The following is a 21,824-nucleotide window of genomic DNA, read 5'->3' as shown; positions in this document are numbered from 1 at the left end:
ATAACACTTAAATTTTATACTTTCGATGTCGATTCCACTTCTGTCTTTCACACGAGAAAGTCCCACGTCTCACTCTGTCAAGAAAAATAAGCCATCGATAGGTACGCGAACAAAAGACTGTTAAATCACTCACCTAATCAAGTATCCTGAGCAAAAACTTCCACATGTCAAATGAAATCAAAATAGTAATATACTATATTCTCATCATGTATGTATGTTACACTCACACTGAATGATATCAATCACCACACTAAATGACTATTATAAATGAAATGTCATAATAAGAAAGCTTATGTAACGTAATTTCAACTTTAGACTGAATTTGGCAATAATCTGCACCAACTTTCCTATGATCCGTTATATTTGAAACATTTTTGTGCCATTTTGAAAAATGAATCGATTCAGAAAGGCGAGATGCTCTTTGAGCTGAAGAAGGATCCTACTATCCTAAGAGCTCAGCCTTCAAGGAGCTCGTCGAAAAGTCTCTTGGCGAAGGGGCGAGCGTAAGAGCTCTATCCCAGGAGACATTTGGTCGAGTGCAGGGACTTGGATGAGATCACTACAGAAGAGAAGCTGAGAAGTGCGTTGAGAATGCACTGCGATCTGGGAGACGTCCCGATATCAATCCGTATGAGGAAAGCGTACGGCGGCATGCAAACGGCGGCGATACAGCTTTCGACAGTTGCAGCGAATAAGCTGTTGGAGACGGGCAAGGTCAAGGTTGGCTGGTCAGTGTGCTAGCAGAAAGCCACTCCTCGGGTTACCAAGCAACTGGAGCGATGCTTCAAGTGCATGGGCTTCGGTCACCAGGCGAGGAACTGCAATGGCCCTGAAATATCTGATCTGTGCAGGAAATGCGGAGAGAAAGCTCATATTGCATGAGGCTGCACGAAGCAACCGAGGGTTATGCTCTGCAAAAAAGAGGACGGAAACGATCATACGACGGGAGGCTTCAAATACCTAGCATATAAAAAGGCGATGACAGGCCAACAGTAATGGAGGTAGCCCAAATAAACCTCAATCATTGTGACACTGCTAAGCAACTGTTGTAGCAGTCGACAACAGAAACAAAGTGCGACGTTGCAATCATTGCGGAACCGTATCGAGTCTCTCCCGATAGCGGTAACTGTTAACGGCTAACGGCTATACAAGTTATGGGCAGATACCCTATTCAAGAAGTGGTTGCGTGCATTTACGAAGGTTTCGTGATCGCCAAAATTAACGGAATCTTCATATGTAGTTGTTACACACCCACCAGATGGACGATGGAGCAGTTCCATGAGATGCTGCATGGGCTTACCGAAGGTAAGGAGCTGATTGGACGACGACCGATAGTCACGGAGGAGACTTCAATGCTTGGGCAGTGGAGTGGGGAAGCAGATGTTCCAATGCAAGAGGGCACAGTCTGCTCTCTGTTGCGTCCAGTTTACTGGTGGAATGAGGCACTTAGCACCCTTCACGCTAGTAGTCTCAGAGCCAGAAGACGTGTTCAGAGAAGAAGAACAGAAGCAGACTGAGAGGAACGAAGAGGAGTGTTTCGAGCAGGCCAGGGCCGCACTTAAACGAGAGATAAATCAGAGCAAGTCAAACTGTTTTAAGGAGCTGTGTCGAGACGCTGACACCAACCCCTGGGGCGACGCATACCGAGTCGTGATGGCGAAGATCAGAGGTCCAACGATGTCCGCTGAAATGTGTCCAGAGAAGCTGAACGTCATCGTGGGAAGGACTTTTCCCGAAGCACGACCCAACAACCTGACCACCTTCACCGTACGGAGAAAGAGAGGGAGATAACGTCGCAGTCACCAACGAGGAACTCGTAGCAGTGGCGAAAGAAATGAAGGTGAAGAAAGCTCCCGGTCCGGATGGAATCCCCAACGTAGCGTTAAAAACGGCTATCTAGGCGTCCCCAATCATGACATGTGCTGCAGAAATGTCTGGACGAGGGTCATTTTCCTGATAGCAGGAAGATACAGAAGCTAGTGTTGCTGCCGAAACCAGGAAAACCACCGGGGGATCATATAGGCCCATATGCCTGCTGGATACACTCAGAAAACTCTTGGAGAGGATCAACCTAAAAAGTCTAACGAAATACACGGAGAGTGAGCACGGATTTTCGGAGAGGCAGTTCGGATTCCGTAAAGGGAGATCGACGGTGGATGCAATTCGGACAGTGATTGACAGAGCCGAGAAAGCTTCCAAACAGAAGCGAAGAGGAGATCGACATTTCGCCGTGATAACGATCGACGTCAAGAATGCGTTAACAGCGCCAGCTGGGAGGCCATCGCCGAAGCGCTGCATCTAATGAGAATCCCTGACTACCTGTACAGGATCCAGAGGAGTTATTTCCAGAACCGGGTTCTGGTCTACGAGACAGAGATTGATTAGAATCACAGCGGTAGTTCCACATGGCTCCATCCTTGGTCCAATGCTCTGGAACGGGATGTACAACGGTGTGCTAACGCTGAAGCTGCCCAAAGGTGTTGAGATCGTTGGCTTTGCGAACGACGTCGTCTTGACGGTAACAGGCGAGACGCTGGAAGAGGTGGAAGTGTTGTCAACCGAGGCGATCGACATGATTGGTAACTGGATGCAAGGAGCGAAGCTGCAGATAGCCCACCACAAAACGGAAGTTTTATTGGTCAATAACTGTAAAGCGGTACAGCGGGCATAAATCACCGTCGGGGAGCACGCCATAGCCTCGAAGCGTGTGTTAAAATACCTGGGAGTGATGATCGATGACCGGCTAAACTTCAACAGCCTGTGAGAAGGCTTCGAAGGCCATCAACGCAATAGCTAGAATCATGCCGAACAACGCTGGTCCCAGCAGTAGCAAGAGACGTCTTCTGGCCAGTGTGTCGTCATCGATACTGAGGTATGGAGGTCCAGCCTGGCTTGCAGCACTGGAAACGAAGCAGAACCAAAGGACACTGAGCAGTACGTTCCGGTTCATGGCCATGCAAGTCGTGAGTGCGTACAGAACCATCTCGTCGGAAGCAGTCTGTGTTATCACCGGTTTGATCCCTATCGGCATCACCCTGGCGGGGGACAGCGAGTGCTATAGGCGGAGATAAGCCGGAAGAGTACGGAAAGTTGTGAGAGTGGAGTCATTGGCTAAGTGGCAGCAGGAATGGAACACGACGGAGAACGGTAGATGGACACATAGACTAATACCGATTCTTTCGACCTGGTTGAACAGAAAATACGGAGAAGTCAACTTTCACTTAACGCAGTTCCTGTATGGCCACGGCTGCTTCAGAAAATACCTGCATCGGTCACGCAGTGTCACCCCTCTGTCCGGAGTGTGGCAACGTCGATGAAACGCCGGAGTATGTGGTCTTGGACTGTCCACGGTTCGAGACAGTGCGAAGGGAGATGCCCGTCCTTAACGCGGAGAATGCCATCGTTGAAATGTGTCGATGGGGAGGGCACTTGGAATGCCGTCAGCAGGGCAGTCACGCAGATTATGTCCGAGCTGCATCGTAAATGGAGAGAGAACAGCGATCTAGCAACACCAGCTAGCGCTGAGAGTATGATATGTGCATGAGCATAGCCACCTCCTGAAGTAGTAGCTTCACAGTGGTCCCGGGGGGATCCAGGCAGAGGAGAGAGTAAGGAATGATATTGTTCCGCTCTCATACGCTCTCAATATCACGCATGATATTGGAACAAAATATCATGCTTGATATTGATTTTACAAGCTCCTTTGATATTACGAGATTATTCACAGCATACAAAAATCAAACTGAGAGTTGATTCGACACAAAAATGATTCCGTTGCTCATCGTTGTCTTAGAAAGAGTAAGCATAGTTTGCTATCTCTTTTTACTCTTCACCGATGGCAGACGCGAAGGGACTGCTGCAAGCCGTTATGGATGTTTCAGTTGCATTCGGGTGTAAAGCAAAAATCATTAAACTCAATCTCACCACAGTTTAGGGAGATTTGCAGTTGGTGAGTTTTGTTAGCTTGATATTCCGAGCTACGATATCACAGCTTGCAAATCAACCGCAGATGTTTGTTCGTTGATTTTTGTCTACGAAAATCAAGCGTAAGCAAAATGCGTGTCGATTAATGTTGACATGACTGGTTCTTGGCAAATTGATTTCCAAATTTTAAGATTTAGCCTCTTTTTGAAAGCTATGACTTTCTAATTTCTTAAGGAACAGACAGGGAACCGGTTGGACTTGTGGTTGACCAATCGGAACGGAAAAACCCCCAACGGAAATTCTGATTCACCGGAAAATGGTCAATTTCTGAAACTAGAAAAATAGACCCACGATTTTCTCTCACAATTCACAATGAGCATAGAGTTGATATGCCATCACCACATCAATTCTGCTACCAGGTGGCCAGGAAACGGTCCTATGGATATCCGGAATCACTGGCAAAATGGTCAATTCCTGAAAGTAGACCTAGAGATCTGAGATTTTCACTAAATTGCAAACAATCTAGGTTTTTTTCCAAATGTTTATTGATGCCGATATCTTGAGTATACAGCAAATGATGACTAGAATATATTCCCTGGACTTCTGAAGTAAAGTGTTGATAGCTTTACCCAGTTGTTTTATTTAATTAGTGCTGTAAAGTGAAATGTCATAAGTAGTAGAAAAACACGTTTTTTTTTAAATGTCCACAGGCAAAAAAAAGTTTGAAAACACTTTTAAGTGGATAGATGAGGGTTACACGCGGTCTTCAGCCTTATTTACGAAGTATATTGTGATCATAATCAAGTACACTCCTAATAGCTAAGTTAAATTTACATATTTTTAGATATTTTAACCAAATATATGTTTTGGACAATGTCACCCCACATAAGGTTTAACATTGGTATCAATTTCAATCAACAATTTCCATGTTAGTCGTTAATAATCATTGATAAATATATTCACATGCTTAAAATTTGATTTTCTTGCTAAAATATGAATGTTATAAGGTAGGGAACAACAATTTTTTATTTTTTAGCCCACTTACGGTACTGCATACTGGATAAACGCTGAGCATTTGTACATTGGAGAGTCCTTCCTAGCTTTTCTTTTGAGGTTAGCTCAAACCGTCTGATAACCTCCAACAGTTTCTCCCTCTGATCCTGTGTTAGTTGATGCTCCGTCTCGATGTTTTCTGAATTTGCATCCAATTCCGTTTGTTCTTTCGTATATGGGAATATCCAGAGTTTCGTCGTTCTCCGCTTGTTGTATGGTTGGCAGTTCAGGCTCAATTGTAGAACAAATGACCTTGTTACCACCCTAGTCGCAGTTTTGAAAATAAATGGGACATTTACGTACCCAATACACTTATATTCCGATGCAGGTTTTTTTTTCTGGATGATGGATCATTCTCATCATCCGTGAGCATATCAAATTGATTGCTCAGATTAATTTTATCAGAAGGGGGATCAAGCGATTACCCTTTTCTTTTGCGTTTAAACGCCATGGCGGCAGTAAAACGTTTCTCCAAATCGACTTCCAAGCAGATTACTATAAGAATCCGAAGGATCGAATAGCAATTTTTCAAGTCGATGTTCAAGCAGGATCACCTCGGGTATGGTGAAGTGAAAAGTGCTGTTTACATTTGTTGTAGCTTTAGGTAGCAGTGACACTTCCTTCAGCAAAAAGTCAATAGCACGGCAAGAGAGCACGATGCGGACTAACCTACATCATAATAATATTAGTTTGAATACCCGTAAAAAGTTTCAACAGAAGCCAGCCACGACGATAGTAGGAGATGTCTTCACTGTATAATATTACAGTCACTCTACGTCTATCCTCTAGAACCATTTTATAAAACGCTTCACGAACGCACATTCAATAATGACAGAAGGTCGTAGCCTAACCATTGTGCGAACAACATAAAAAATATATCATCAATTCTGCCAAGATAACTAGCTACTGCTATTTTGATTTCTCAAGATAATTCTTCCTTGAGCTTATAGGAGAAGAAATTCAAGGAATTTAGGAAATATTTTTAAAGAATTCTTCAAAACTGCAGAAGGGAATTCAAAAGAATCCGGAGCAAATTTCCAACATAACTCTGAGGAGCATTCCACAGCTCTCAAAGTTCTGTGCAAAGTTATCCTGCATCGGATGCAGGAGAAGATAGACGTGGCTTTCCGACGTCAGCAGGCAGGATTACGTGCCGTGAAATTTTGTGTGTACCATATAGTCACGCTCCGTATCATCCTGGAGCTGGTCAACGAACTCCAAAAGTCCCTGTATTTGGTACTAATTGAATACGAAAAAGTATTCGACCGACTCAATCACGAGTATCTTTGGGGCAGTCGGAGGAAGCCCTAAAATCTTCATGCTCCTCGAATAACAGTACGGGGAATTTACGTGGATATTTAAGGCCACCAATGTTATCATCTTCTTGGCTAGTGAGTCACAACTGGAACATTGCAGCTAACCTCAACTTACAGGCGCCCAGTACTTCTTCGGCACCTGTAGCGAATTGCAAGTTGTGTGGAGGCACAATCCACCTAATGTATGGAATCAGGAAACTCTTTTAAACTATTATCCTAAGCGTCAAATTTCCCCCTTGCATAGATTATCCACTGTCAGGCATGCTAATCACCTGTTTCACCTTTATCGGCCCGAGCACAATCTTGAGCACAAAAGAAACCATCATTCAGTTTCGGATAATAACCCTTGCCACAAATAACTACTATCGGTGTTGCTTTGGTAAGTGACCGTACTGCAGTTCCAACCAGAAAACAGTCAGCTCCCAGACAAAGAGAGGGTGGCACAGAGCCAATAGCTTCGCGGCTTTCGTCCCATATGATTAATGCCCTTTTATGCGAAAAAGCTGCTATTCACGCCTGACCAACGTGAACGCGAGAAACCGTCATTTACATCTCTATCTGGCAGGTAGATCAACAAATCTCCCATCAAGCTCCCATGGGTCGAGATATCATCTCGCTGCTGCTATGAATGCGCCGCGGCCGGCGAGGTAAATCTCCGATTTTATTTATATCATTCGATTTACCATCTATGCCTTGCTTTCTTACAGGGCGTGTACAGAGCTGACCTGGGAAGCAGCCGGCCGTGGTTAGCCCTTCAGTAGGAATTCTACACACGTCAACGATGGCCTACCTACCACACGGTTGTTGGCAATAGTTGTTAACTTTCCCCCCTGGTCCTGTTGGCCATCTGAAAGGTGTTGGTGATGGAACTCCGACGAAGTACCTATTAAAGGAGCAAGAGTGGCATGGGATACGTCTATTTATGACGCGGCAATTCCGTTACGGGCTCACGTCGAGAGATCGATGATCTTCAATAACAAAGTACCGTTCGCTGCTAAAGATATTGCCTTTCACTCGCGCGAGTAAGTACTTACGCCCACAGCCCGACCCATGATTCCCTCGCCTGGGGGATCTGGCGAAAAGTTTGATTCGCAAACATGCCATTTCAATATTTGCTTGAAATTGTCACTGTGACCAGAAGGGAGCGCACCATCGATCGGTTCATTTGAAATAGAATCCACATACGTTACTCACTTTGAATTAAATAAGCAAAATTTGAATACAAATTGATAAACACATAATCAAATGAGTCCACAAACATTGGGCTAGCACACAAATGTTGAGGAGCCTCATTTCCAGCATCGGCGGCGGTGACACTAATAGATGCCACCGTGGTCAAAATTGATTAAAGTGTTGATGTACAAACAACACCTCGCACGTTCGGTTGCTGGCTGACACTTGCACGTGGGTGGTACCAGCAATGGCCGAATCCGCGTGGACCGTGTTGGGAGTCAACATATCCCCACACGGTACCGGGCGATGCGCGGCGATGATTTGGTATTCCTACTACGCGCTTCGGCCTGATGCACTTCCTACCTACATGTATCTAGGATATCGCCGTATGTTTGCACCTGGCAAATAATAAAATTCAATTTAATTAAAATTAAAATTAATACTGGAAATAATTACAAATAAATCATAATTATATCTGTGGTTAGATTGTGTGGGAGCTAATTATATGTCAATACTTGGAATGCAGTGCGATGGCCCGGTCGGTGACTATCCATTCCCGCGGGAAATGGCCCACGAAAGGTTGAACCCCAGAGGGTGGCTCGGAATTGCGCGTTGTAATAGTTGGCGTGTGGTTCATAGTTTCTTCTCAAATCCAAAATAAATAACGGCTAAAAAAATAGGATGCAAAATCAGCTCCCCAATCACGCCAAAGTCACGAGTTCAAATCTCATCCCCGGACAAGTCATGAATGTAGAAGACTTCTGAGAAGTTCTAGAAGGTTTCCAACAATTTATTCTATTTCTATGGAGCTCTATGGACTACTGTAAAACTCTTTAAGGTTCCCGTTACATTTCTTAAAAATCTATTTTTATTTAAAACTGGAATAGTCAATGCAGTTTCAAGATGTAAACAAGGGTGAGCAAACTTAACAACCCCCTGCTCCCCATAGCTCTTTCGATTCGTATAGAGGTCAACAACAACTGTAGCCCAATTTGAACGTTTAGTTACGATCTGGATTTGCGGGAGAGCTTTAAAATAAGCTGTTCAATTGCTTGTTAAAAATTAAAAAATCTCTCAACTTTTACCAAACCAGGGACTTAGATTGACGCGCATACCTGCTGGCATTCATATAAACTTGAGGCATGGGGCAACTAGGCATGAGTGGAACATTAGGCCAACAGTAAAATTATAGTACTTTTTCCACAGAAGTCGAATCGATTTGCGATCTTAGAAGAAGTTGTTCTGTATAGCTTTTTAATCTAAGTCCTATGTTTGGTAAAAATTGAGCGATTTTTGAAATTTTCAAATGCAAATGAATAGTTTTGCATCCAGATCGTCAAATCCCGCAAATCCAGATCGTCACTGAATTCGTTCAAATTTGGCACAGTTGCTGGAGACCTCGATACGAATCGAAATAGTTGTAGGGAGCAGGGGGCTATGATCCGCCATATATACTTGACCCACCCTAATATACACTGAACTTCTCGATTTGTTTTCCTATGTTCATGAAACTGCACTTAATTTTTGAGAACTAATTCTTGAAGATCTTTAAACTTCCTCGAAAGACTTGCCTGACGATTGCGATGCTTCCCTGAAGGTAATTGAACGGCGTTAAAATTCACCAAACTTTCTTAAAGTTCTCTATACTTCCTTGAATTTCTCAGACTTTTTTATAAGTTCGAGGCTATTTCTTGAAGTATATGGAGCTGCCTCAAAGCTCTTTGAAAATTCCTAGAAATTCCCGAAATGTTCCTGAAAATTCGAAACTTCCTTTGAGTTCACGAGACACCTTTTAAAAACTCAACAAATATTTGAATAAGCCTGTTCTTAGCTGCATCAGGTTGATCTGCAGCTAAAAATGGTTAACGGTGCCGGTGGTGTAGTGGTAAGCGTGATTACCTTTCACCCCAGCAGGCCTGGGTTCAATCCCAGTCGGCACCGCCGGGATCTTCTGAGACATAACATCTCTGATCACGGGGAAGTAAAGCCGTTGGTCCCCGGTTCATGAGTTGATGGGTCGATAGGTAGGGTCCAGGAGTAGAAGCTGCCTTCCTGGCATCGGTAGTATTGGTGCTCAGCACGGAAAACAAGATCGACGGAAAACAAATCAAGGAGAAAAAGTTGGAAGGGTTGTATACTAGATACGTCCGCAGGGTTGACGTTGGATAACGTCTGTTATGTGTTGTACTTAATTGTGTATATTATATTTTAGGAATATTCCTTAATAACTCTTTTGCGAAAGTTTGGTGGCCCTGAAAAGGGCCGTTTTGTTGGGCTGATGTTGTTGACAATGATGGAACGGGCGACCTTGTTGGACGCTTATATAGTAGAACAGAAAATATCAGAGGTGTCAGATACTCGCATACGTACGTTAAACTCTTTCTTGATAATGTTGTGGCCATTTTTCCAACGCGCTCGGCGTAGTTGCCTTTGCGGAGCAGACGGTGAATACGACCGACTGAGAACTGCAGCAGCTGGGCATTCCACGACGGCGGCCCACTATACCGGAGCACTGGCACCAACGCACTCGGCGTAGTTGCCCTTTCGCCCCCAGGCTCTGCTGCCGCTGCTCTGCTGCCGTTGCTCTGCTTCCGCTGCTCTGGTACTGCTGCTCTGCTGCTGGGTCGACGATCGGAAGAACAATGATGGAACGGGCGACCTTGTTGGACGCTTATATAGTAGAACAGAAAATATCAGAGGTGTCAGATACTCGCATCTGATGTCTCGGTTGGAGAAAGTATAAGAAAATAAAAAAATCAATCGATTTTCACCATCTTTAGACAATGGTTAACTTTTAACCATTTTTCAATAGTTTACAGAATGAAATCAATAGTTTTGAAACATTCAGCAAGTTGCTAGAAATATTTCCAATCGATTGATGCCATTATCTCGTAAATCTATCGAGAGACGGTTGAGTTATTATCGTTCAAAATCTTTTAATTTTTCGTAACGCATCCAAAATGACTGTTTTCAATTTTGTACCCCCGTATGTTGCCGAAAGACGTTCTCCAGCGTCAAAAAAAAAGCTAAAATTGTTTGTTGGGTTCTAAGACATTTCCTGAAGTTGTTGGCGCTTCTCTGAAGTTTCCTTAATTTTCAACAAGTTCTTTGAACTTCCTTAATGTCCCAGAAATTTTCCTAGTGTTAACGAAACTTCCCTGATGAGTCCGAAATTTTTGTGAAATTTATAAACATTCCTGAAATTTTTTGAATTTCTCATAATTCCTTGAAATTTTTTGATAGTGTTTGGAATTTTTCTTCTTTGATATTGATCGAAGTAATCGAAACTTTTTGGAAGATAAATAAACTGCCTAGAAATCTCTAAACATCTATGAAGAACTTTGACTGAAGATATTGGAACATCTTGAAAATTCAGATTTTTTTTAATTATTGGACTGCTTTGAAGTTCTCTGATATTAACTGAAATTCCCGAAATTTTCCGGAAACTCTCGGAATTTTGGTAAAGTTTTCGGGAATTTCCTGACATTCTCCAAAGTTCTAAGAAAGTCACATAAATTCATTTCACTTTAATTGAACTGCCCTGAGGTTCTCTGATCTTCTCTGATGTTCTCCTTAAGTTCTCGACAATCTCCTGAAGCGCTTCTATGAAGCTCTGAAATAAATGGAAATGACAGAAAAATCTTCATGCATCGCTGAGGTTCTCCGAATTTTTATGATGTTCCCGAGCGTAAGTTTTCTGAGCTTCTCTACAGTTTTCGGGATATTCCTTAAATTCTAGGAAATTCTAAAATGTTATTTAAATATTTGGAAATATCCTAAATTTTTCGAAACTTTCCCAAAAGTCTGAATTATCCTAAACTTTTTGAAATATCCCTCTTAGCTTAGCTTAGCTTAGCTTAGTCTGACTGCACGTATCGATAGTTGCACTCCGTGATTGATCTGAACCAGTGAAATTGTACAAAGAATCAACTGAATGGGGCTGGGTAGTAACCTGCCATTCTCAGTGTACATGTTCCAGTGACTCCTACCTTTAAAGATCAATAACGTCACCGGCCACGTCCTTGCAATCAGGTGGGAGAGGGAAGGAATGTTAGTGTGTGACTTTTGTTGTTTTGGGACCGTGTTTACCTCTGCATCCCACAAAAGTCACAGGAAGGAGGTTTTGTTAGTGGGTTAGGTTCGTTGGATCAGGATTCACCTTGATAAGTGATGCGATCTTTTGTTTTGTGTAGTTATTTATAAGTGTTTTCGATTTATGCTCTAAACAGCCGGCTGTCTAGAGATGTAGATCATTATTAGATGTGTGTATACCGATTTAAACCAACAATAAGGATACTGTTGGGGCCCCTCACAAAGTGTGATGATGGTTTATTTTATTTTATCAATGACCAAAATAATTAATTATAAGCGGTTTGAACCGATTTAAACCAACAGCAAGGATGCTGTTGGGGCCACTCACAAAGTGTGATGGTGGTTTACTTGATTGAATATAAAATAATTATTAGAACCGATTTGACCCGATTTAGACCAACGGCAAGGATACTGTTGGGGCCACTCACAAAGTGTGATGGTGGTTTATTTAGTTCGGGGGTTATTGTTTATTTATTATCCATTTTGACTTGACTTGGTACCGTTCAGTTTTATGATGACAAAGTTGCCTGGAGAAAAGTGACAGTTCAAAATGTTTCGGAAGGGAGTCAGCTAGTGTCGTCCAAGTTCAAGTGCGGAAAAAATGCCATTTAAAGTGATACAAACAATTGAAAGATGCGAAACATGCCTAACCGTAATTCTTTCTGGTTGGAAAGAAGCTGGAATCCTACACTGGCCGGAAAAAAAAAAAAAATAAAAAACGCGGTAGCGAAACTCTCTCAAGACGAGTTCTCCATGTCAAACCCAATGTGGGAACGTATCAATTGAGTGAAAAAAAGAGAGTTCAAGACTCGCTTGGAGGCTGAAGCAGAATTGGAACAGATGTAGCCAGTTTCGGATACGGAGGCGAACGAAGGGAATAATCCACCACCGTCAAAGAAAGTTTGCCCCGAAGTCTACAAGTCCCCCAGTCGGAAGGGAAACACAATAAGAGACTTTAACGAAGTTTTCCTTATTCCTGGGCAGGAGGTTGACACCTGTGAAGCTGACTGTAAAATCCAGAATCAGATGAGATTATAATATATGCGACACAAATTCACTTTTTTATAGGGGAACATGTGATGTGAATAGAACCCACCATCAGTGCAAGGATTACATATGACTGCAGATACTTCACTGGTTGTAAAGTTCTGCCTGATGGTTTGTTGCAGCTGGGTGAATCAACTTCATTGAAGACCTTTGGAAGACAAACGACAAGATGTACGTCTATCAACACGTGACAAGGGACTGGCAAATCCACGAACACTTGTCCAGTCTACAAATCCATTGAAACCCTTAGGCTGCCCCCCCTCCCCCCAAACCCAACATATAATAATGTTTGATTGATGAAACGTATTCAAAAAAGGGATATTTAGAGAGAACAATCTTCAACTGGAACGTACTCACCAAATCAATACATCCGGGAGCGCATTCTCGATGCTTAATTTTCTCTAGTCATTTTTAAACAATTCCTCCTCCAGCGAATCCAAACACACAATAACTAAATATCACTTTTCTTCTTCATGTCACTCTGTGCACAAAAGCAATGCACACCGCAAAAACCTAATAATAGATCAGCGCGGTCGAGTCACACTGTCAACAAAGGGAGCGAGAGCACACCAGGCACCAAAGCAACAGGGGAAAAACATCAGCACAAATCATTCTAAATAGAATTATCGCGTCCGGGACATAAAACTATTCAAATGCGAGCACCGAAAAACTACACGGCAGCACAAAGATAGCCCGAGCTCTAAAAAAAAAAAAAAAAAAAGCACGCAGCGGAGCAAAAACACACAACCGTTCTCGGACGCTTCTCAAAGCGGACTCTATCCTAAACTTTTTGAAATATCCCTCAAGTTAAAACTGTCCTTCCGAGCTTCTCTGAAGATCTCTAATCCTAGCTTCCCGGAGGCTCTAGGAACTTTTTAAAAGTTTTTTACGAGCCTCTTGACAGCATGGAGCTAAGTTAAGTTCTCGCCAATGTCCTGAAGCGTTTTTCTGAATATTTTGAAACCTCCCCAAAAATCTGGACTATCCTAAACTTCTTGACATTTCCCTGAAGTAATTGAAACTGTCCTACAGATCTCAGAACTTCTCTGAAGATCTTTAATCCAAGCTTCCCGGAAGTTCTAGGAACTTCAATAAAGTTTTTGCGAGCCTGTTGACAGCATGTTCAACTTGGATTGGTATCAAAAAGATGTTTAATACTCTTCAAACTATTTTGGAGCTAAGATATTGACGTTCTACAGACTCAATAAAGTATTGAACAATTTCCAAGGGAGCCCCTTGTCAACATGATTGATATCAATAAGATATCTATTGCTCTCCAAAAGATTCTAGAGTTAAGATCTTGAAGATCTGCAGGCTCAATGAAGCGCTTCTCTAAATTTTTCGAAACTTCCCCAAAAGTCTGGACTATCCTTCTTGAAATATACCTGAAGTAATTGAAACTGCCATAAAAATAAATTCTCTGAAGATCTTTAATCCAAGCTTCCCGGCAGTTCTAGGAACTTGTATAAAGTTTTTTGCGAGCCTCTGCATGACAGCATGTTCAACTTGGATTGGTATCAAAAAGATGTTTAATACTCTCTAAACTATTTTGGAGCTAAGATCTTGACGTTCTACAGGCTCAATAAAGTATTGAACAATGTCCAGAAAACCTGCTTGAGTCCATGAAGTTCAAGGGAGCCTCTTGACAATATGCACTCAATGGATTGATATCAATAAGATATCTATTGCTCTCCAAAGGATTCTAGAGTTAATATCTTGAAGATCTGCAGGCTCAATGATGTCTTGTACAATGTCTTGAAAATCTGTATGATTCCATGAAACTCAAGAGAGTCTTTCGGCAACATGCAAATCATTGATTGGTATAACTAAGATATTAATTGCTATCCAAACTATTCTGAAGCTAAGATCTTGAACATCTACAGGCTTCATGAAGTCTTGAGCAATGTCCTGCAAAGCTTTATGAGTCCGTGAAACTCGAATGGGTCTCTTGGCAACATGTTCAACTTGGATTGATGTCAATAAGACTGTTAATACCTTCCAAACTGTTCTGTAGCAAATATCTTGAAGTTCTACAGGCTCAATAGAGTCTTGAACAATGCCCTGAAAATCTGTAAGAGTCTATGAAGCTCAAGGGAGTCTTCTGACAACATGAACACCATGGATTGATGTCGTTGAGATATTTATTGCTCTCCAAAGTATTCTAGAGCTAAGATCTTGAAGATCTGTAGGCTCAATGAAGTCTTGAACAATGTCCTGAAAATCTGTATGAGTCCGTGAAACTCAAGAGAGCCTCTGAACAACATGCACATCATGGAATAGTATATATATATATATATAAGAATAATCTCCAAACAGTTCTGAAGCTAAGATCTTGAATATCTACAGGTTCAATAAAATCTTGAATAATGTACTCAAAATCTTCGAGCTACTTTTGCGAGCATTACTCAATTTGGATTCGTATCAAAAAGACTGTTTAATACTCTCCAAACTGTTTTGGAGCTAAGATCTTGTCGTATTGGAGTATTGAACAATGTCCAGAAAACCTGCTTGAGTCCATGATGTTCAAGGGAGCCTCTTGACAACATGCACTCTATGGATTGATATCAATAATATATCTATTGCTCTCCAAAGGATTCTAGAGTTAAGATCTTGAAGATCTGCAGGCTCAATTAAATCTTGAACAATGTCTTAAAAATATGTATGAGTCCATGAAACTCAAGAGACTCTTTGGACAACATGCAAATCATGGATTGATATCACTAAGATATTAATTGCTCTCCAAACTCTTCTGAAGCTATGATCTTGAACATCTACAGGCTCAATGAAGTCATTAGCAATGTCCTGAAAACATTTATGAGTCCAGGAAACTCAATAGAGTCTCTTGACAACGTGTTCAACTTGGATTGATATCAATAAGACTGTTAATACCCTCCAAACTGTTCTGGAGCTAATATCTTGAAGTTCTCAGGCTTGAACAATGCCCTGAAAATCTCTAGGAGTCAGTAAAAATCAAAAGAGCCTCTGGACAACATGCACATCATGGATTGATGTCGTTGAGATATTTATTGCTCCCCAAAGTATTCTAGAGTTAAGATGTTGAAGATCTGCAGGCTCAATGAAGCCTAGAACAATGTCCGGAAAATCTGTATGAGTCCGTAAAAATCAAAAAAGCCTCTGGACAACATGCACATCATGGAATAGTATATATATAACAATACTCTCCAAACAGTTCTGAAGCTAAGATCTTTAAGATCAACAGGTTCAATAAAGTCTTGAATAATGTACTTAAAATCTTCCGATGATTCCGAAATTCTCCTGAAACTCTTGGAACTTTAATAAAGTTTTCGGAAATTTCCTGACTTTCTCAGAAGTTCTAAGAAAGTCGTGTAATTTCATTGACGTTAATTGAACTGCCCTGAGGTTATCTTATCTTCTCTAATGTTCTCGGAGCTTTCCTTAAGTTCTCGCCAATCTCCTGAAGTGCTTCTCTGAATTTTTCGAAACTTTCCCAAAAGTCTGGACTATCCCAAACTACTTGAAATATCCCTGAAGTAATTGAAACTGCCCTAAAGATCTCCGAGCTTCTTTGAGGATCTCTAAACCAAGCTTCCAGGATGTTCTAGGAACTTCAATAAAGTTTTTTGCGAGGCTCTTGACACATGTTCAACTTGGATTCGTATCAAAAAGATGTTTGATACTCTCCAAACTGTTTTGGAGCTAAGATCTTGTCGTATTGGAGCATTGAACAATGTCCAGAAAACCTGCAAGAGTCGATGAAGTTCAAGGGAGCCTCTTGACAACATGCACTCCATGGATTGATATCAATAACATATATATTGCTCTCCAAAGGATTCTAGAGTTAAGATCTTGAAGATCTGCAGGCTCAATTAAATCTTGAACAATGTCTTGAAAATATGTATGAGTCCATGAAACTCAAGAGGGTCTTTTGACTACATGCAAACCATGAATTGGTATCACTAAGATATTAATTGCTCTCCAAATTCTTCTGAAGCTATGATCTTGAACATCTATAGGCTCAATGAAGTCATGAGCAATGTCCTGAAAACCTTTATAAGTCCGTGAAACTCAATAGAGTCTCTTGACAACATGTTCAACTTGGATTAATATCGATAAGACTGTTAATACCATCCAATCTGTTCTGGAGCTAATATCTTGAAGTTCTCAGGCTTGAACAATGCCCTGAAAATCTGTAGGAATCTATGAAGTTCAAGGGAGCCTCTTGACAACATGCACTCCATGGATTAATATCAATAATATATCTATTGCTTTTCAAAGGATTCTAGAGTTAAGATCTTGAAGATCTGCAGGCTCAATGAAGTCATGTAAAATGTCTTGAAAATCTGTATGAGTACATGAAACTCAAGAGAGTCTTTTGACAACATTCAAATCATGGATTGGTATCACTAAGATATTAATTGCTCTCCAAACTCTTCTGAAGCTATGATCTTGAACATCTACAGGCCCAATGAAGTCGCCGCGCAACTGTGAACGAGGCTCAGGACAACCACGAGCGGCTAAAGAAGCGACTGGAAGCCGGCGAGAGGGCGGAGAAGAGAGAGCCGAAGTCTACCCAGACGGACGCCTTCAATTTCGCAGGCAACAGTACGATGGCCAGTGAGGCCCTCCACTTTGCCATGACGCAAGGGCAGAAGTGCGACCAGCCCTCGTCAGTAAAGGGTGCGGCATGCCCTAAGAGCAGTGGACAAGCCGCAGAAGTGGCCCAACATAGGAAACAGAGCGATTGAGAAAAGTGGTGCTTTCAAACAGGGTGGTAACAAGGGCGCTCCCCCGAAACCCCCGGAAAAAAACTGCCCCTAAGAGCAGCACTGCCCGGAACAAGCTCAAGACGATGGGCGAGGCTCTCATTATCAATACGGAAGCGTCGAAGTACGCGGAAGTTTTGAGGAAGATGAGAGTGGACGAGGGTCTTGCGGAGATGGGCAACAACGTGAGGAGCATCAGGCGCACTTGTACTGGCGAGATGCTCCTGGTGCTTAAGCGTGGTGCTAAAGACCAGGGACCGGCTTACCAGAAACTGGCAGAGGAGGTCGTTGGTAATGGGGTGTAGGTGATATTACTAGGCTCGACAATCACCATCCAGGTTAAGGACTTGGACGAAGTGACGGAGGTGACCGAACTAGTCAAGACGCTCAGGGAGCAGTGCCAAATCAAGGTACTGCCAATAGCGGTTACCCTGAAGAAGGGGCTGTTCTCCATCATCAAGCTCCCAGCAGCTGATGCCAGAAAGGTGGCAGCCACAGAGATGGTACGAGTGGGCATTCCCCGACCGGTTACGGCTTGCTTCAGGTGCTTCGGTCAGGGCCATCTGGCTCGTAACTGCAAAAACACCGATAGAAGCAAGCTGTGCAGACGGTGTGGTTCGGAGGGCCATAAGGCGGAGAGTTGCCAAAAGCCACCGAAGTGCACAATATGCGCGGAGAAAGGGAAATCCCACACCAACCACATGGCAGGTGGCCCAGCGCGGGGCAGCGCGCCCCGGCCAAGAGCAATGCTCAGCCATGTTCGAGGTAGCGCAGTTGAACCTGAACCAATGCGCGGCTGCCCAGCAACTGCTGTTGCAATCGGCAGTGGAATGGGGAGTGGATGTCGCAATCATCTCCGACCCGTACCGGGTCCTATCCGGCAACGGGAATTGGGTCACGGACGCGTTGGGGATGGTGGCGATATGCACGATAAGGGAGCTTCCCCGTTCAGGAGGGGGTCTCTTCCAACTCGAGCGAGGTATTCGTGATCGCCAGGGTCAACGGAGTATATCTAAGTAGCTGTTATGCTCCGCCTAGGTGGTCCATCAGGCAGTTCTCGCAGATGGTGGACAGACTCACTGCGGTACTTGTCGGCCTAAGACCGGTGGTCATTGTGGGCGAATTTAACGCATGGGCGGTGGAGTAGGGCAGCCACCACACCAACTGAGAGGATGCATCCTACTAGAGGCAATGGCCAAACTGGACGTTGTACTATCCAACAGCGGTTCGGTTAGTACCTACGGAACGGTGCAGAATCCGTCATTGATGTGACGTACTGCAGCCCGTGTTTGGAGGGCAACCTACAACCTACGACCATCAGGCGATTCGCTATAGTGTGGGGCCAGGTGAGAGGCGAGTGGCAGGAGGGAGTCCTTCATGCGCTCGAGGCTGGCGGACGTCGTTCTTCGATGAAAAGGTCTTCAGCAAAGCACTGAGACGGTAGCGAATAACCCTTGATCTGACGGGGAAGAACTGATAGCATCGCTGACAAGGGTGTGCGATACAACCATGCCTAGGAGAGCCTATCCCAGGCATGGTCATAGACCGGTGTACTGGTGGAGCGAGTCGATTGCTATGCTCAGGGCGTCTTGCCTCCACGCGAGAAGAAGGATGCAAATGGCTCGTAGGGCCGAATCTCGAGAGGAACGCCGCGTCGCTCTTCGAGCAGCTAAGGCGGCCCTCAACAAAGAGATCGCCAGACGCAAGCGTGCGTGCTTCGACAGCTTATGCCAAAGCGCTAACACGAACCCCTGGGGAAATGCCTACAAAGTGGTCATGGCAAAAACCCGTGGCGTGGCGGCACCTCCGGAGAGATCGCCGACGATGCTGTCGTCAATCGTGCAGTTCTTGTTTCCACGTAGGGACGTTGACTCCTGGCCGCGGGATATCCCAGTCACGGAACAGGGAGAAGTGTCTAGAGTGACTAACAGTGAACTGACCGACATTGCCAAGTCGCTGGTGGTGGACAAGGCCCCGGGCCAGGATGGGATCCCGGTTGTGGCTCTGAGAGCGGCCGTTGTGGAAAATCCAGACATGTTCAGGTCTGTATTTCAGACCTGTCTGGAAGAAGGCATCTTCCCATATGCGTGGAAGCGGCAGAGGCTGGTGCTTCTCTCGAAGTCAGGAAAACCCCCTGGGGACCCGTTAGCATACAGGCTCATTTGTTTACTGGACACCAATGGTAAACTGCTTGAGAGGGTCATCCTCAACAGGCTGTCGGCTTACACCGAAGGTGTAGACGGCCTGTCAAGCAGCCGTCAAGCAGGGTTCCGAAAAGGCAGATCTACGGTGGAAGCCATCCGTGACGTCATCCAGACGGCAGAGGTGGTCCATCGGAAAAGAAGGGGTATTCGTTACTGCGCGGTGGTAACTCTAGACGTGAAAAATGCGTTCAACAGCGGATGCTGGGGGGCGATAGCCCGCTCTCTACACCAACTCCGAATCCCCCGGAGGGCTGTACAAGATTCTGGAAAGCTATTTCCAGAATCGTGTGATGAAGTACGACACAGAAGATGGCGAAAAATGCGTAAGAGTCACCGCAGGAGTGCCACAAGGCTCCATCTTGGGCCCGGTGTTATGGAACGTCATGTACGACGGAGTGTTGAGGATAAGATTCCCAGTAGGCGTGAAAATCGTTGGTTTTGCCGACGATGTCACGCTGGTAGTCTACGGTGACACCGGCTGACACCGGCTCACTCCGTTAAGCTTGTGGAGGAATGGATGAGATCTAGGAAACTGGAGCTCGGCCATCACAAGACGGAGGTGGTCGTAGTCAACAATCGCATGTCTGTACAGCATGCGACGTTGACAGTGGGCGAGAGCACAATTAGATCTGTGCGCTCTCTGAAACTCTTGGGGGTTATGCTCGATGATAAGCTCAGCTTCGGCTGCCACGTCGAGTACGCCTGCAAGAGAGCGTCTACGGCTGTGGGGGCATTATCCCGCATGATGTCAAACAGCTTGGCGGTGAGTGCTAGTAAGCGAAGGCTCCTCGCCGGGGTTGTAGAATCGATCCTCAGATACGGAGGCTCTGCCAGGGGCTTTCTTTATCCTATCAATCAATGAATAAAAAAATAAAAAAATTCAGCATGTTACTCAAGACTATATTGAGCCAGTAGTTGATTTCCGGCAACCTCAAAACCAGTATGTTCCTTCGATGAAAATTGAACCTGGGACTATCAATCAGTCTACCAGTTACATTGCCCCGTGGCTAGTTCATCGACATTCTTGAGCAGCTGGAAGCAACACAATGTTAAACTATCTGGCTATTTTAAGGTGGCCGGAATTATCGGTATTCGTAAGATTTGAATTGGTTTTCTTGAATTAAACTATTACTTATTGACATTATTTACAATCTACCTTACGGATCACCAAAGTGATCTTACAGCTTATATACAATTACCTACCTATGAATTCTTAATAATATTATAAGAGACAGGTAAATATTCGATCGTGATCACTAATTTCGATCCCGATCGTACTGATCCGAATGCAAGGCAAGCTGAAAGCTGTGAGCTTAGATGATATAGATCCGAAAGGTCATCTTATTGGTTGAGGTCAGTATTCGCATGGTTTTCTACCAAGTGCGTTTGCTAGATACTCAGCCATTTTTCGTCGTCCCATAGTGTGATTGTTAGAAGACGTTCCAACGACGTCTCGATTACGGCGAGACTGTTCGATCTGGTGATTAATTTCTCAGGTGTTGCTCGGCCCATTTCTTGCTGAAAAGGAAGGTGAACTACGATAACAGTGAAGGAAGACATCAGTTACGCGTGTGTGGTTATATCAAACATCCCATGTTCACATTTTCTGGACCCAGAAAATGTTACAGAACATTGTTAACTAAAGATTAAAAAATTCTCCAGAAGGAATCCCGCTCTTAAAATACCACAATACACTTAAAATAGCACATTGTTCGAAACTAGAAAACAGTGGCAATTTTCCCAAGCAATTCAATACCAAGAGCACCCCATCATCAACGGGTCCCACGCCAGTCGATGTGGGTTTATAATGAGCCCCACTTCGACCCCAAAAGGACCACACAGGCATTCGCCACCGCACGTTCGCGCCTAGTAATGCACACATACGGTTTGTTTACCATCACACGCGTTCACATCGCTGCTATCTCAATTGAGTATCGATGATTGACTCGCTCCCTACCGCCTTCCACGTATTGATGCGATGATATCTGAATGTCAGCGAGCGAGACTCCATTTCGGATTTCCCCACACGGTGTGGGGCATCAGAATAAGGAAGAAATTAATCAGTCCCGTTCAATAGGCTTATCGGTTTTTCGAATCATCATCATCGTCGTCGTCGTCATCGTCGTTGAGGTAATAAAAGGCACGCGAGGTGTGAACATTCGCACATAATTTACCCACATATCTACTACACCTCTCCATGTGCCCACATGATCCAAAATGCACGCATCGAGCCGTTGTTGTTGTTGTTGTTGTTTAATCGAGTTCACCCG

Source organism: Ochlerotatus camptorhynchus, unplaced genomic scaffold (assembly GCF_037179485.1).
Source record: "Ochlerotatus camptorhynchus isolate MF236.1 unplaced genomic scaffold, CSIRO-AGI_Acam_v1.1 ptg000066l, whole genome shotgun sequence".
Lineage (NCBI taxonomy): Eukaryota > Metazoa > Arthropoda > Insecta > Diptera > Culicidae > Ochlerotatus > Ochlerotatus camptorhynchus.
Note: the sequence above shows the minus strand (reverse complement) of the source record.